At 37.4% G+C, this 13888-nt stretch overlaps 1 protein-coding gene across 1 annotated transcript in view; it reads right to left on the bottom strand.

Moving 5' to 3' along the window:
* The window catches only part of LOC107696650 (paired amphipathic helix protein Sin3a-like), a 33696-nt gene extending 31831 nt beyond the window's left edge, over positions 1-1865 (bottom strand). The window contains exon 1 of the mRNA XM_016497100.1: positions 1669-1865. The gene's annotated coding sequence lies outside the window, so the exon portion shown is untranslated. The remainder of the gene's footprint in view (positions 1-1668) is intronic.
* Positions 1866-13888: the final 12023 nt, after the last annotated feature.

Raw genomic sequence — 13888 nt, 5'->3', positions numbered from 1 at the left:
CAATAAAGGCATAATCTGAAAAACCAAGCCTTGTGCATTATAGGGAATAATATTCTGAATATTTTACAGTTGGTTTGGTATCTTTATCTCAAACAGTGTCAGGCTTTAATTAATTTAAGTAGGTACAGTATATTAAACATCAAAAATATGGTTTCAGTACTGTATATAAAAACAATACAAGAATAACCTGAAAAAAAAACAAGCCTTGTGCATTACAGGGAATGATATTTAGAGATTTTTACAGTTGGTTTGATACCTTTATCTCAAATGGTGTCAGAGATTAATTAATTTAAGTGGGTAAAGTATATAAAACGTGAAAAATATGGTTGCAGTACTGTATAAAAACAAAGGCATAATCTGAAAAACCAAGCCTTGTGAATTACAGAGAATAATATTTAGAGATTTTTACAGTTGGTTTGATACTTTTATCTCAAACAGTGTCAGAGTTGAATGAATTTAAGTAGGCACAGTATATTAACCATATCAAAAATATGGTGTCAGTACTGTATATAAAAACAATACAAACATAATCAGAAGAAATAAGCCTTGTGCATTATAGGGAATAATATTTAGAGATTTTTACAGTTGGTTTGATACCTTTAGATCAAATGGTGTTGTCGTTTAATGGATTTATATTACTGCATACATTCAAAGTTGTAAAATTATTATAAAACACATAAATTGGTCATTCCAAAAACGGAGCCTTGTGCAATAACGGATGTTTTCTAAACATTTTATTATTGGTTTTATAGTATAATGTCAAGTAGTTCAATTGTTTAATTAATTTATATGGTTAATTTTTTTCTTCTAGAAATTAAGCCTTGTGCAACGTAAAGGGCATATATTTATGTCTATCTGAGTTAGTTTGGGCTCAAAACATAACAGGCGCAAAGCGTTTAATTGGTATAAAACCGATAGTCTAATGAATGTCAAAAGTCAAACTAACTTTACCGCAGTCTGAAACTCTATGAGGCGTAAAAAGAGGCGGCGAGCAGTAACCGCCTCTGTCCGATGCAGAGTTCAGACCAACACAAACTGATCACACCTACATAAAAACACGATCCGATCACTACCGCTTCCCTAATCGATAAAATAACATCTAAATAGCATCGGCAAATAACATCTAATGACCAACCAAACAACGAGAACATGCGATAAGACAGTTTGGTTAGCACTCGATGTTGCCAAGTGTTTCTAGCTACAAATCAGGAAGTCCTACTGAATGGTTTCTACCGGTAAACATACAACTGCTCAGTGATCAAAGCAGCACTGTTATACGGTAACGTTAGTTCAGAAGACACCAACAAGCCAGTACTGATCGCTGACAGGTCAAAGGCAGAGAATGATAGTTAGACCTTCAGGATGAGCAGCTGATCAACACAGCAGAGCTTAAAAACCATGTGTAGCCATTCAGGCTAAGTTAAATGCGGCTAGCTAGCGTCTCGACAAATACTCTTATATAATCACTGGCTTGGCATGCATCACTTAAAAAAAACATGATTTAATGTCGCTATCTTTGAATTTCAGGTCACCCGGGTGATTTACTGGCCATTTGGAGAGGATAGCGGTTTAGGCGTCATTAACTGAGAGTTAGCTACTTTTAGCCTGAATGAAGCACTGCGACGACGACAGCTAGCGAGCGTCCGCTAGCACGCAGAGCCAACTCACCCCGCAACACACTCCGGATCACTTCTTTCTGCTCCGCCGAGAAATCAAAGCCTATGAAGCCTGGTAACAGCGCTCTCAAACGTTGAATCGTGTAAGGTTCGGATTTGAATGGCAAATTAAAATACACGTAAGCACCATTCACTCAAGGCGCCAGACCTCAAATTGCATGCTAGGTTGCTAATTGGCTAACATGAGAAAACAACCTCAGCAGGAGGATCCTCTCTATCGGGGGCGTGGTTTTGGAGGAGGCGGTACCAACAAATTCCAACCGAGAACAGCGATTGGTGAAGCGCTGGTGAAATTCGAATATATCAGGTTTCTGCAGGATTTACCCTCCCGCCGCTTCTGACAAAAGGAATAGTAGTGGGGATTTTGATTCATCTCAGTGACTCGACTCTTTTGAATCCGTTCACTAAGGATTCACACAGTCCTGTTCGCTGTTTCATTCAGTGATTTGATTTCTTTTGCAGGTTACATTGGTTATGGTTCCTTGCAATTGCATTCTTCCCTACTATGTAGCAGTGTTGTGGAATTACGTAATTTAAGTACAAAATCAATGTAACTGTAATCTGTTACAGTTACTGAGAAAAAAAATAATTAAATTACAGTTACATATGAAAATGTTAACTATTACAAATGCTGTAGTGTATGTACTTTAAAATTAAATAATCTTAATTCAAGTGATGAAGGATTTTGAAAGTCTGACAGTAATTTAATCAGTGTTGAGTACTACTGTAAGGTTAACCCTGTCTGATTTAAAGGGATGATATGATGTTGCTAAAAAGAACATTATTTTGTGTATTTGGTGAGAATATCTCTTTGGGTTTGAGACTTTAGTCTTTGTAACTTTAGGGATCTTATCAATTCACTAACAGCTTGTAACACTCCAAAAAGAAAGGAAAACTTGAAATTGCATCATATGACCCCTTTAAATGTTTTAAAATGATTAACAGTTGAAAACATTCATTAGAAATTTAGAAATGTAATAAAATGTAATCAGTTACATTACTTTAATAAAGTAATTAAAATACTTACACTACTTGCCATGTGGTATGCAAGAAATACGTTCAGTGATATGAAAATCTTAACAATGTACTTCAACAAGGGCTGAGAAGTCAGATGGGTGACCTGTTAAATAGCTCTTCACCCGGAAAGCATCTTTTGTCTACAAACATTTAACAAACATTTCCTTTTCATTTGCAGACTTGGTGTTCAGAGTGAGTCATTGAATCATTCACTTAGAAACTTTTAGGCTGATGATACACTGGGCAACATTTTTGGGCAATGTTGCCCGGCAACTTTGGGAAATGTTGCCATCAACGGGCAACCAGGTGAGACACAGGGCCCAAGACCGATCTAAATTATCCAGATAGAAATTTGTTACCCATTCTCAATGGAAAAGTGCCCAAGCAACATTGCGCAAAAAATGTTGCCCGGCAAAATTGCTCAAAAAGTTGCCCCGTGTGTCGTCAGCCTTAGTCATTTTGTCAACTGTCTATTATAACTATTTTAAACAGCTAAATTAAGAGTTAAAACAATGCCCTTACAAAATGTATACAAATTCCCGTCAGTTTATTGTACTTTTTGTAAACGAGAATTTTCACATTTCGAACAGAAAGAATGTCACACCTCTTCTGTTCTGCTCAGGTTCTCTTTCAGACTCATTCAGTGAAGTATTCATTCACTATGTCCAACCAATGAAATGCTCCATAACAGACTGAGGACGAATACTGTTTACTTGTGCCACAGCTGCTTTTCAAACTCAAAGCAGAAAAGCAGTCACGCGACGAAAATAGGAAAGACCTCAGTGAATTAAAAATATCAGTTTATGAGAATTCATTGTGAAATCCTAACTAGTTTTACATGATTTTTAGGGCTTCTAGCAGAAACGCATAACAAAAACAAAGTGGTTTTGTTTTATTTTATAAATGGTCAACAATCTCAGGCTCTTATAAACCGCGCTTTCATCCAGAGTGTCTCTCACATGTTCTGCCATGTGCTTCTTGTCCATGCTTATTTACATCAGAGTGCGCAAGCGTCTTTCACGCAGCATACAGCGGTGTTGTGCATTTTGACCAGTTGATGGGAAAAGTATTCTTAAAATGCATTCAAAATTCTGAATAACTTGTAATATATAATTATTCACGGTATTTAGAAGTGCCCACGATAACAATATCGTGCATATTAATTACCGTGATATATCGCATCACCGAATACCGGCACAAGTCTAACCAGGGGTTTTCAAACTAGCAATGTAGTGTTAGGAGTCTTTATAAACGTTTAGAGAAAAAGTGTAAAAATGTATTAAATATTCCACATAATATTTTAGACATTTATGATATTAATTTATAATTTAATATAACAGTTTATCACAGTATAAATTGGGTATTTGTACAAGAATCTATATGTACGCACTAGGATAATCTATTTGGGGGGTCCATGGTTTCTAAAAGATTAAAAAAAACAAAAAATGTTGGAAGCAGGTAAAAGGGCAAGTGATTTTGATGAGGGCCACATAGTGATGGCTAGACGACTGGGTCAGAGCATCTCCAAAACAACTATTGCGGGGTGTTCCATTTATGCAGTGGTTAGGACTTACCAAAAACAGAAGGTACTGTGCTTCCTTACATGATGCAAGGAAGGACAATCAGTGAACCAACCTCAGGGTCATGGGTCCCCAAGTCTCATTGATGTACATGGAAAGGGTGCAAAAACGGGGTATGCCGTATATACAGTGCATTTGGGCGCCACACAGGGCCATTTCGCTAAAATCATTCTGTGAAAATCTTCTTTAATAAAACATTATAATTGAAATAAACAAAAGATTATTTGTTGAAAATAAATAAAAGGGTGCAAACTAGTCACATCTCACCAAAAATCGCAGTTTTGATTTCAAAATGTGTAATTTGTGTGATTCATGTAGATGCAATGAGTTTTTGAAAACAGTGCTAAACTTTGACAAAATGTGATTTTTTAAAATGTTATAATATCGATTTTCTAATGTCTAAATATAAATCCAAAAGCAAAAAAATATTATAATATAAATGCAAATGAGCCAATGAGTGGTATCATGTCATTTTTATGTTATAAGTGTTTGTTTTCCACCAGGCGGCAAAAATCTTCCACTTAAACTTGGAAAATGTTGCATGAATTATCTTCTTTAAAGTGAATTTTACAAAAATATGCAGTAGGCAAACACAATTTTAAAATACCATAAATTCATCCAAAACTGCTTAAAATATAATCAATATACATGTTTTGATTGAAATTGCTGATCATGCATACCCCTTAGCACATGTGCAGTTGCGCCCCTGGGCTAGCCCTTTCCAATCACACAGAAGAGCTAATGTAGCTCAAATTGCTGAAAAACATCATGCTGTCCATGATCGAAAGGTGTTAGAACAGCAATGCAGTGCATTGCAGTTTGCTGCGTATTGGGCAGCGTAGCTGCAGACTGATTAGAGTGCCCATTCATACCCCTTTCTACCGCCAAAAGCATCTAAATGGGCATGTGAGTGTCAGAACTTGACCACAGAGCAATGGAAGGAAGTTGTCTGATCTGATGAATCACACTTTCTTTTAGATCTGGTGGATGTCTGGGCCCATGTGCGTTTACCTGGGGAAGTGATGGCAGCAGGATGCACTAAGGGAAGAAATCAGGCCTGCAGAGACAGTGTTTTGCTGGGACACCTTTGGTCCTGGCATTCATGTGGATGTTTCTTTGACACGTACCATCTACATAAAGATTGGTTCAGACCATATACAGGTGCATCACAATAAATTAGAATGTCGTGGAAAAGTTCGATCACCTCCATGCCATGCCGAATTGAGGCAGTAATTAAAGCAAAAGGAGCCCGTACCAAGTATTGAGTACATGTACAGTAAATGAACATACTTTCCAGAAGGCCAACAATTCACTAAAAATGTTTTTTTTTATTGGTCTTATGAAGTATTCTAATTTGTTGAGATAGTGAATTGGTGGGTTTTTGTTAAATGTGAGCCAAAATCATCACAATTAAAAGAACCAAAGACGTAAACTACTTCAGTCTGTGTGCACTGAATTTATTTAATACACGAGTTTCACAATTTGAGTTGAATTACTGAAATAAATGAACTTTTCCACGACATTCTAATTTATTGAGATGCACCTGTAAACCCCAAGGTGTTCCTAGATGGCAGTGGTTCCTTTAACCAGATAACGCACCCTGCCACACTGCAAAATTGCTCAGGAATGGTTTAAGGAACATGACAAACAAGTCAAGGTGTTGGCTTGGCCTTTAAACATTCCCAAGATCCCAATCCAATTGAGCAACTATGGGATGTACTGGACCAACATATCCAATCCATTGAGGCCCCATCTTCCAACATGCAGGACTCAAAATATCTGCTGTCTTGGTGTCAGACACCGCAGGACATGTTTAAAGGTCTTGTGAAGTCCATGTCTCAATACATCAGAGCTGTTCTGGCAGCATGAGGGGGGACCTGCATGATATTAGGCAGGTGGTTTTAGTGTTGTGACTGATCAGTGTAAACAATAAAGCAGACATTGAGAAATACAAGGCTCTAATTTGGAATAGCATACTACCATGCTTACTATTGCTACAGAATATAGTGCATATTATACAGTCTATCTGTATGCATGGAGCACTGTATCCAACAATACTTGACTTTCCATTTTCAATATGATGGATGAGCCATAAGTAATTTTAAATGTATTCTTCGAGTCATCATTTGATCTGACTGCTAAATGTGAAGACATTTTTACATTAACTAGGCCATAAAAATGCAAAACAAAAATGTTTATTGCTAAGATGAAAAATGGATGCAACTTGCTGAATTAAACCAAGGGGTCAAAGATTTGCCTGGTTAGCATGACTCTCTTAGTTCAGGCTCGTAGATGACACAACTACACCATCTGGACCTAGAAGCATTTTTAACATTGATGGCCATTTAAAATGACCAGTGTGTTCTGCGACATCTGAAAAAAAAAAAAAAAATCATGATATTATAGTAGATGTTTTACTGTAGTTTCCAATTCTCTGCATAGTTGCTTGTGAAGGTTTTGGGACTGTGCACATTCTTGCGGTCCCATCGTGGCTTCGTGTGGCTCCAATGTAATTAGTCACATGGCATTTATGGCTCAAGGTGATTGATTCGGAACAGCCTGGCAGCAGACCTATGAGCCAGCATGAGCAAAGATGGCTGATTTCAGATTTTATTCTGTGGTTTCATTGAAATCATTGAAAAGATGTGAAAACGATGACACTGTGCGCATGCTCATTATGTGTTCAGTCTATAGGCATGCGTGAGTAATGAGATTAATGTGTGCCAACAAATAGCTTTCTCCAAATATTATATCCTAGACATCTTTAAATATGTGATAAGGATAACATGACAAAAGTCATGATAAAAGGTCATGACTAAAGTGACTACTACTGCTGTACCGTTTGAAACATTTATTGTAACACCTACAGTGTAAGTATACATACAATATTTACTGCACAAAATTCAAAAGATGTAGACTAATTCTTTTCTTAACATATTTCTTGCCCTCCAAAAGTCTCTCACTGTTAAAACATATAATTTAGTAACATACAATGAAATATTTGCAATTGTAAAAATATGTATTTTTATGATTTTATTTTGACATGCAAGAGAACATTGGTGATTCTGGTGAAGTTGTGATGAACAGTGCTGTATGGATGGGCCCACAACAGCAGAGGGAGACAGAGTAATTTCTGTTGTTACTCTCTCTCTTTAAGGACATAGTAAATAAAATTAGCTCCCTTGCATGTTATTGAATCAACAATAATGATTTGCACAAAGGGGCATTTTCAACTGGTGCAGTGGGTCCAAATTTATACTCGTTCACAATCAGCTCTGACAGTTTTTCTCTATTGCTCACACACTCTAAACTCATTCTGTTAGCCAAACAAACCATAATTTAATTTTCTAATACCAGGACTAATTTCTCAAAACTATAAACACTATTCCTGATTAAGTCAAACTGTAATAAAATACGACATGTGTCATGTCATGATTATGTAGGTGTCATGTCATGATTATGAAGGTGTCATGTCAGTCTTATGCACACCCCTTCAAGTAAAGTGTAACCCAAAAGGTTTTATTACAATTATAATTACACATTCAGCATGTTACACCATGTGCTATTGTAGAAAGCTCTAGCATGCATTAATCATTACGCCATCACAATTCTCACCATGGGAATGCCAGAAAAGCTCAATTTTTCACACACCAGTCAGGACCTCAAGATCTAGTGTCACAGGTGAGTTCTTGGAACTACACAAACAATGGAAAATATGCTCAAGGGATAGGAGGCGGGTAAGCAGTAGGAAAGGCAATGAGAACATTTTGTCTCTGATGAGATTTGTGCTAGTTGACCATGTCCTTCTCTGTGTAAGATTGCAAGGTATATGACAGAAATCTGAATGAGCAGGAAATCCTTTTGCAAGTAATTGGTTGTTCAGAAGAATGTTACATTGGAGTCTTGCTGAAGTTAATAAGGCCTGGAGGGGCTACTTCCCGCCACTGCTATAGCTACAGTGCTGTAACATTTACTGTGGTGTAGATGAGATTCTCTGATGTGGCACAGACAAAATGCTGATTCGGGATAACTGAGATGTCACATTCTTATACAGTCTTTTTTTTCTCTCATGCTGCATTTTGAGTAATATTTTTTAAGTAATATTTTAACACTTTTTATGATGAAAAAAATATATAATTTTCTTTTTTTAAATTTCAGAGTGTGTAGTGTGTGTTCAGTGTATCTCTGCATTGGATGGCTTTGTGAGCCTTTTGAAGGTAAAATTTAATTTAGATGAAATATAACAGTGCATAAAAAACAAAACAATCTGTGGCTGGTTGCTTGGGTCTCTTTCTAAGAGGATCTGGTCCAGCATAAACTGCAAAGTATATTTATGTTTATTAATTGCATTAATATTACTCCGCACATGAAAATATACAAAAAAATAAAATAAATATAAAAAATGCTACTTTGGAATAAGTCAACTTTCCTTTAAAAATATTTCTACTATTGCACCAGACACTCATATATTATGCATGGTGTATCTAGTGAATGTACTTTTGTATTTTTATTTACTTATGGTACGCTCACTGTCACATTATTTTGAGGCCAAGCACCATGTGTAGGCACCTGCATGTGGTGTGTATTTCTTTTTTGTTTCTTGTCTGGCTTAGAGTCTAGGATTCATAGAACCAAATGGTAATAATTTGCCAAACTGAAACTGAACACTGAGGATGTGTTTTCGCAATAGTTTGGCGTATTTACAGAGGACTCAAAGTGGGCACATATAGTGGAAATTGCGACTATCTTTTATGAATGAGTTAAAATGTAAGACAGGACTTTTTGTCCATCTGGAATAGATTGGATTGTTGAATTTATGTGACTGACAGGTTGTTGGAAGGAAGAGAATATTGTCATCAGAGTAAAGACGTCATTACCGGGGAGAGGGGAAGTTAATGTTTTTGATTAAAGTATAGGGTACATACATTTAAAACAATTAATTATGTGCATGGATACTGCAATATTCCATAAAAAATAAAGGTCAATTTTGATTTCATAGTGACTTTAAGTTTCATTAATGTGTCATTGCCACAGTGCCCTTACATTATCATATCACTGCGGCAATAGGTCATTTTTTCATTTTAGTAAATGAAGTGTAATTAATTCTATGCTATGACCAGACAATGAACGAATATACTTACAATGATATTGGTGGGCTTTGCCCCGTAATTGCCACTATATTTATAATTATTAGTCACCATATTATTTCTAGTTCTGTTGCTTTGCTTTGCCTTTTTTGTAATTGTTGTTTTTGTTGTCTTGGCCCTTCCTTGTGTCTTCTTTACAATTTGGTTTAAAGAGGGTCTCAAATCACAAATGCCTCCTCCTCAAAAAAACATGGGTACCAAAATACATTGTCATTTTTAATTAGTGGTGAGCTGAGAGGTTTCAGCAGTGAGTGCAATATGGCACTGTGGAAGTTTCTAGGGCAAGTGAGTCAAGCCAGTTATAGTGGCCAGTCTGGTGCAGGAACAGTTGTTGGCATGTGAGTGTTGGTGCTGTTCCAGAGCACCGAAGACAACAGTTGCTGACTGTGAGAGAAACATTCTGCTCCAGAAGTGACATTTGCACCCTCAAGAAGCTGTTACTATTAAAACATGTTTTTAGACATTTAGAATTTAACTATTGTGCTTTAAAATTTTAACTCTATTTGCAGAGATGAAAAATGATCACTGAAGCAAATTTAGAAGACTGGCAGATGGAGGAATGATATCATGGCCATTAGGGAAACCATCAGATGGGACACTCCATTTAGTTGGGTTTGATCTTGCCCTAGGAATGGAACCAAGAGGAGTCGCTGGCTTATCATCTCACTTTTGAGATGATCTTACAGTGCACTTATATGGAAATATAGGAAACTGTCAGTCTATTGACCTTTTTTCATCACCTTGAAGAAATATTTCTTCCAAACATTTAGCATTTTGTTATTACCTCAGCCTCACATTGTCCCAAACTTCCATGATATACACAAAATGTTAAACAAATGTGTCAATAACAAATGTCAATTGCCAAAAAACTGTTGAGATTTTTGGTAAACTATTCTTTTAGAGAAATATTCAGCCAATTGTAGTCAGGGTTATTTTGGAGCAGTGGCACAATTACACAGTCATTGTGGATTTTTAATGTTGAAAAGACTAAAACCCCTGTAATTATTCTCACACATTACTTCAGCTCTGTTTTTAAGGGGACACAAGATGGTAATGAGATGTTGATTCTGAGAGGTCAGTTCACTGAGGGTCTTCTAGGTGAGACTGTCACAGATTTATTTGGGACAAGTCCCAGTCCACTATTCTAGAAGTTTGTAATGAAGCAATTCTGTGGTCTGTAGAGGGCCATTGACCTTGTATATTCAGAGGTAATTAGTGAGCCACAATACTCACTGCTTCCTGGAAACAAAAAGCCTACTACTTAAGATATATTGTTGTTTGTTTGTTTTTTCATTACGAATATCAAGCGTAGCGTTAGTTCTGGCAGGTCACGTTAGTCAAGCTCGCATCAGCTGACTTTCAGCTGATCCCCATCTACCTATGGGAATACGACACCTATCTAAGCATTCATATATAAGGTCCCTCAGTATTATCAGCAGTTTTCGCTTTGCTCAATAGCTAATTACCCTCCTCCAGGCGGGGCATTATTGCTGCTCTCCCTGCTCTCATCCATGCTAGGCTGCATGGAGGCGCAGCGAGTTCTTGCCCAGAACAAAACCATACCGCCAATCCAAACTGTATGCTAATTGTCAGTCATCTTTGACGATAGTGGTCCTGACAGAAGTGTATAATGTTTGTTTCAGCCTCTGACTGTCTGAATTAAAATTGCTTTTTTGTGCTTCCCTCTGTTCTTTGCTTGTTGAATAGGTGTTGGCCGTATTGAGTATAGATGCAATGGCGAGGTACATATAGCACATAAAAAATGTAAAGCAGAGGTGCTACACAGCTTTCTGTGGTTGAGGGAAACAAGTTGATTACGTTAAGACAAGCAGTGTGAGGGATGGATGCTGGCTCATCTCAAGATATCTGATTGCCTGAGATAGACTACTTGAATGAACTGGCAAAGGCCCTGTTGTGGACTTGAAAGTGTTATGGCATCATGCTTATTGGATGCTGTCAGGCAGGCCAGCACAATCAATTCACTATTTGTCCAGGAACGATATTGACCTGATTCCCATAACAGGGTGGTTATAAAAGCAACTAATGTTTTGAATATACTGATTGGCCACTATGCAAAACTGCTTGGTCTAAGGGTGGGCTTATATACTTCAGCTGGGAAGTATATAAGTTCCAAAGGAATTGGAAGCTATCTTTATTGTTGTTAGTGTACAGGCAGCATATATAATAACACAAAAACATCTAGACTTTAGTGCCTTCAGTGCAATTTAGTGCCATTTTTGCGAGCAGTAAACATAATGCTGTGATAGATCTTAAATTGTGCATGATTCTCCATAAAATGTGCTCTATTATTATGCATTTGTGTTTTTTTTCTGTATATTATCAGTGTTTTGTGTCCGTACTCTTTGCTCTTTCTTGAAAAATATCATTAAAATATGAACATAACCCACAGACATCTATAGCAATGAATCCCCCATGTCAATTACTTTATTGCCCTTCATGATGACTCCTTTTGATAGATCTTAAATTGGGCATGATACTCCATAAAAATGAAGCATTATAAGCCTTGAAAATCCTCTCTTGTGTGGCTTATCAAAATAGGTGAAATATAACAGCAACACACATTTTATTAAACAGTTTAGGCAGAGGTTGCAGGTGTTACATGTGAACATTATGTGAAAGTAAGGCAATTTGAAAGGCTGCAGGTGTAAAGTGAATACATAAGTGAAAGATTGCATGAAAATAAAGATGACAGAGTAGATTTACTGAATGGTGCATAAATTATGTATGGCCACACAACAGATGCTTTGCAACAGTCCAGTAACTCTGGTTCTCTGTAATTTTTGCCATTGTGACCTCTTCCTTTTATGTACTGACTAAATATTGTAGCATGATGTGAAGAAAACAGCTTTGAAGTATTTCTAAAGCATTTACTCGGATTGCTTTTGCAATGCTGCAATATGTAGGCAATATTCTACATATGGTAATGTGATTCCAGCAGCTCATACGTTTCTCTGTCTCATTGCGACTTTACCCTCAGCGTGACATATGCCCGTGGGGGCATCAGAAATTGCATGATGATCAGAAACGACAGATTAATGCAAATTCAAGTAGTCGTTCTGCTTAATATCCATTTAACGTAGTGGAGGTCAAATGAGCCCTCAGCTGTGGTGATGACCCATACATATGGTTGTCACATCTTGATCTCCATTTCAGACTCTGTCAGCTTGTCTTTTGAAGCTCCATTAACAATCTCTCGAGATCTGTAAATTGCACAAAGAAAAATATGATTTTATCGTAAGGGCATAATCCTTTAAAAGAGAGTTTTAGAATTAAAAAGGAGGACCCTTCTAAGATCAAAATCAGGTTTTCATTAAAAACCCCAGCAAAGGTATCCTCAAAACTGTTTCTCACTCGCACGATTGCGAAACGTTCAGAGGTGGGAGATTTCAGAGGAGATTTCAAATTTCAGTTTATTCTGTCCTTTCAATGACACATCATGTGTCTCATTCTCCTTTCAAGCTGAGAGTTCCTGTAGTGATTTTCCGCCGCTTGTCCCCATTCTGTGTCCACTTGGCAAATCAGACTCCCCTCAGGTCCCCTGTGCTGTGTCTATTCTTCAGACTGGAGACCTCTGACAACAGATACAAGACCTGTTCGACGGCTCGGCAAGGTGCGAGAACAGAAGTCCAGCCGAGCAGCGATGCCTCTGGGCAAGCGTCATCCACAACACACATTTAGCAAATTACAGTCCAAGACCTTTCTCTGTTCTGTGCACTTGAGTCCAAGCATGATACCTCCATTATTATCTCGGGTAATCAGATTTCTGCCAGCATCACTTTGACAAATGGCCCTGTGCATCAGCCCCGACTCCCCATTTCCCCCTCTTCAGGCTCTTCCTGTAAATGTGCCCATTCTAAGTGTGATGTATAATGGTGCCGAGCGCTGTCAGACAGCTCTGAATGAGATCGTGTTTTCCTTTATTGTTCCTCTGCCTTTGCTGAGGCAGTCAGATCTGAGGATGGACATATCCATTGAGAGGCCTCAATAAGCTGAATCTCCTGGCGAACAATGATGTTGTGCAGTGCTGATATGTCAGAGACAGGACTGACATGGAGAATGGAGAAAATTCCTCAGAAACACTAATGATTTCTCGATACTGTTGCTTTATAGGTTGAAGTACTACTGTCTGACAGGGGTGTCGCTTGACCCTTTTACTGGGGCAAGAGCCCCTGTGAAATTCCCCAGTAAAAAATTACTTATAAATACTTGATGAAGAGATTACCGTTTATTATAATTTTTATTAAATTTTCTTGAAACACTTACAAGACTGACACATGTACATACCGTGTCTGTAACAATACTTACTTTGTACAGAAAAGAAAAGAAAACAAACAAACAAACACTAGGGGCTCATATTACATAAAAAGTGTAAATCACAAAACCAACATAAGGGTTAAATCTCAAATAACTGCCCTGATGACTTTTGTTCTACCCACTTAAATGATAG

The sequence above is a fragment of the Sinocyclocheilus anshuiensis genome, unplaced genomic scaffold, assembly GCF_001515605.1.
Source record: "Sinocyclocheilus anshuiensis isolate Anshui unplaced genomic scaffold, SAMN03320099.WGS_v1.1 scaffold502, whole genome shotgun sequence".
Lineage (NCBI taxonomy): Eukaryota > Metazoa > Chordata > Actinopteri > Cypriniformes > Cyprinidae > Sinocyclocheilus > Sinocyclocheilus anshuiensis.
This window is presented reverse-complemented; position numbering and strand designations above follow the sequence as displayed.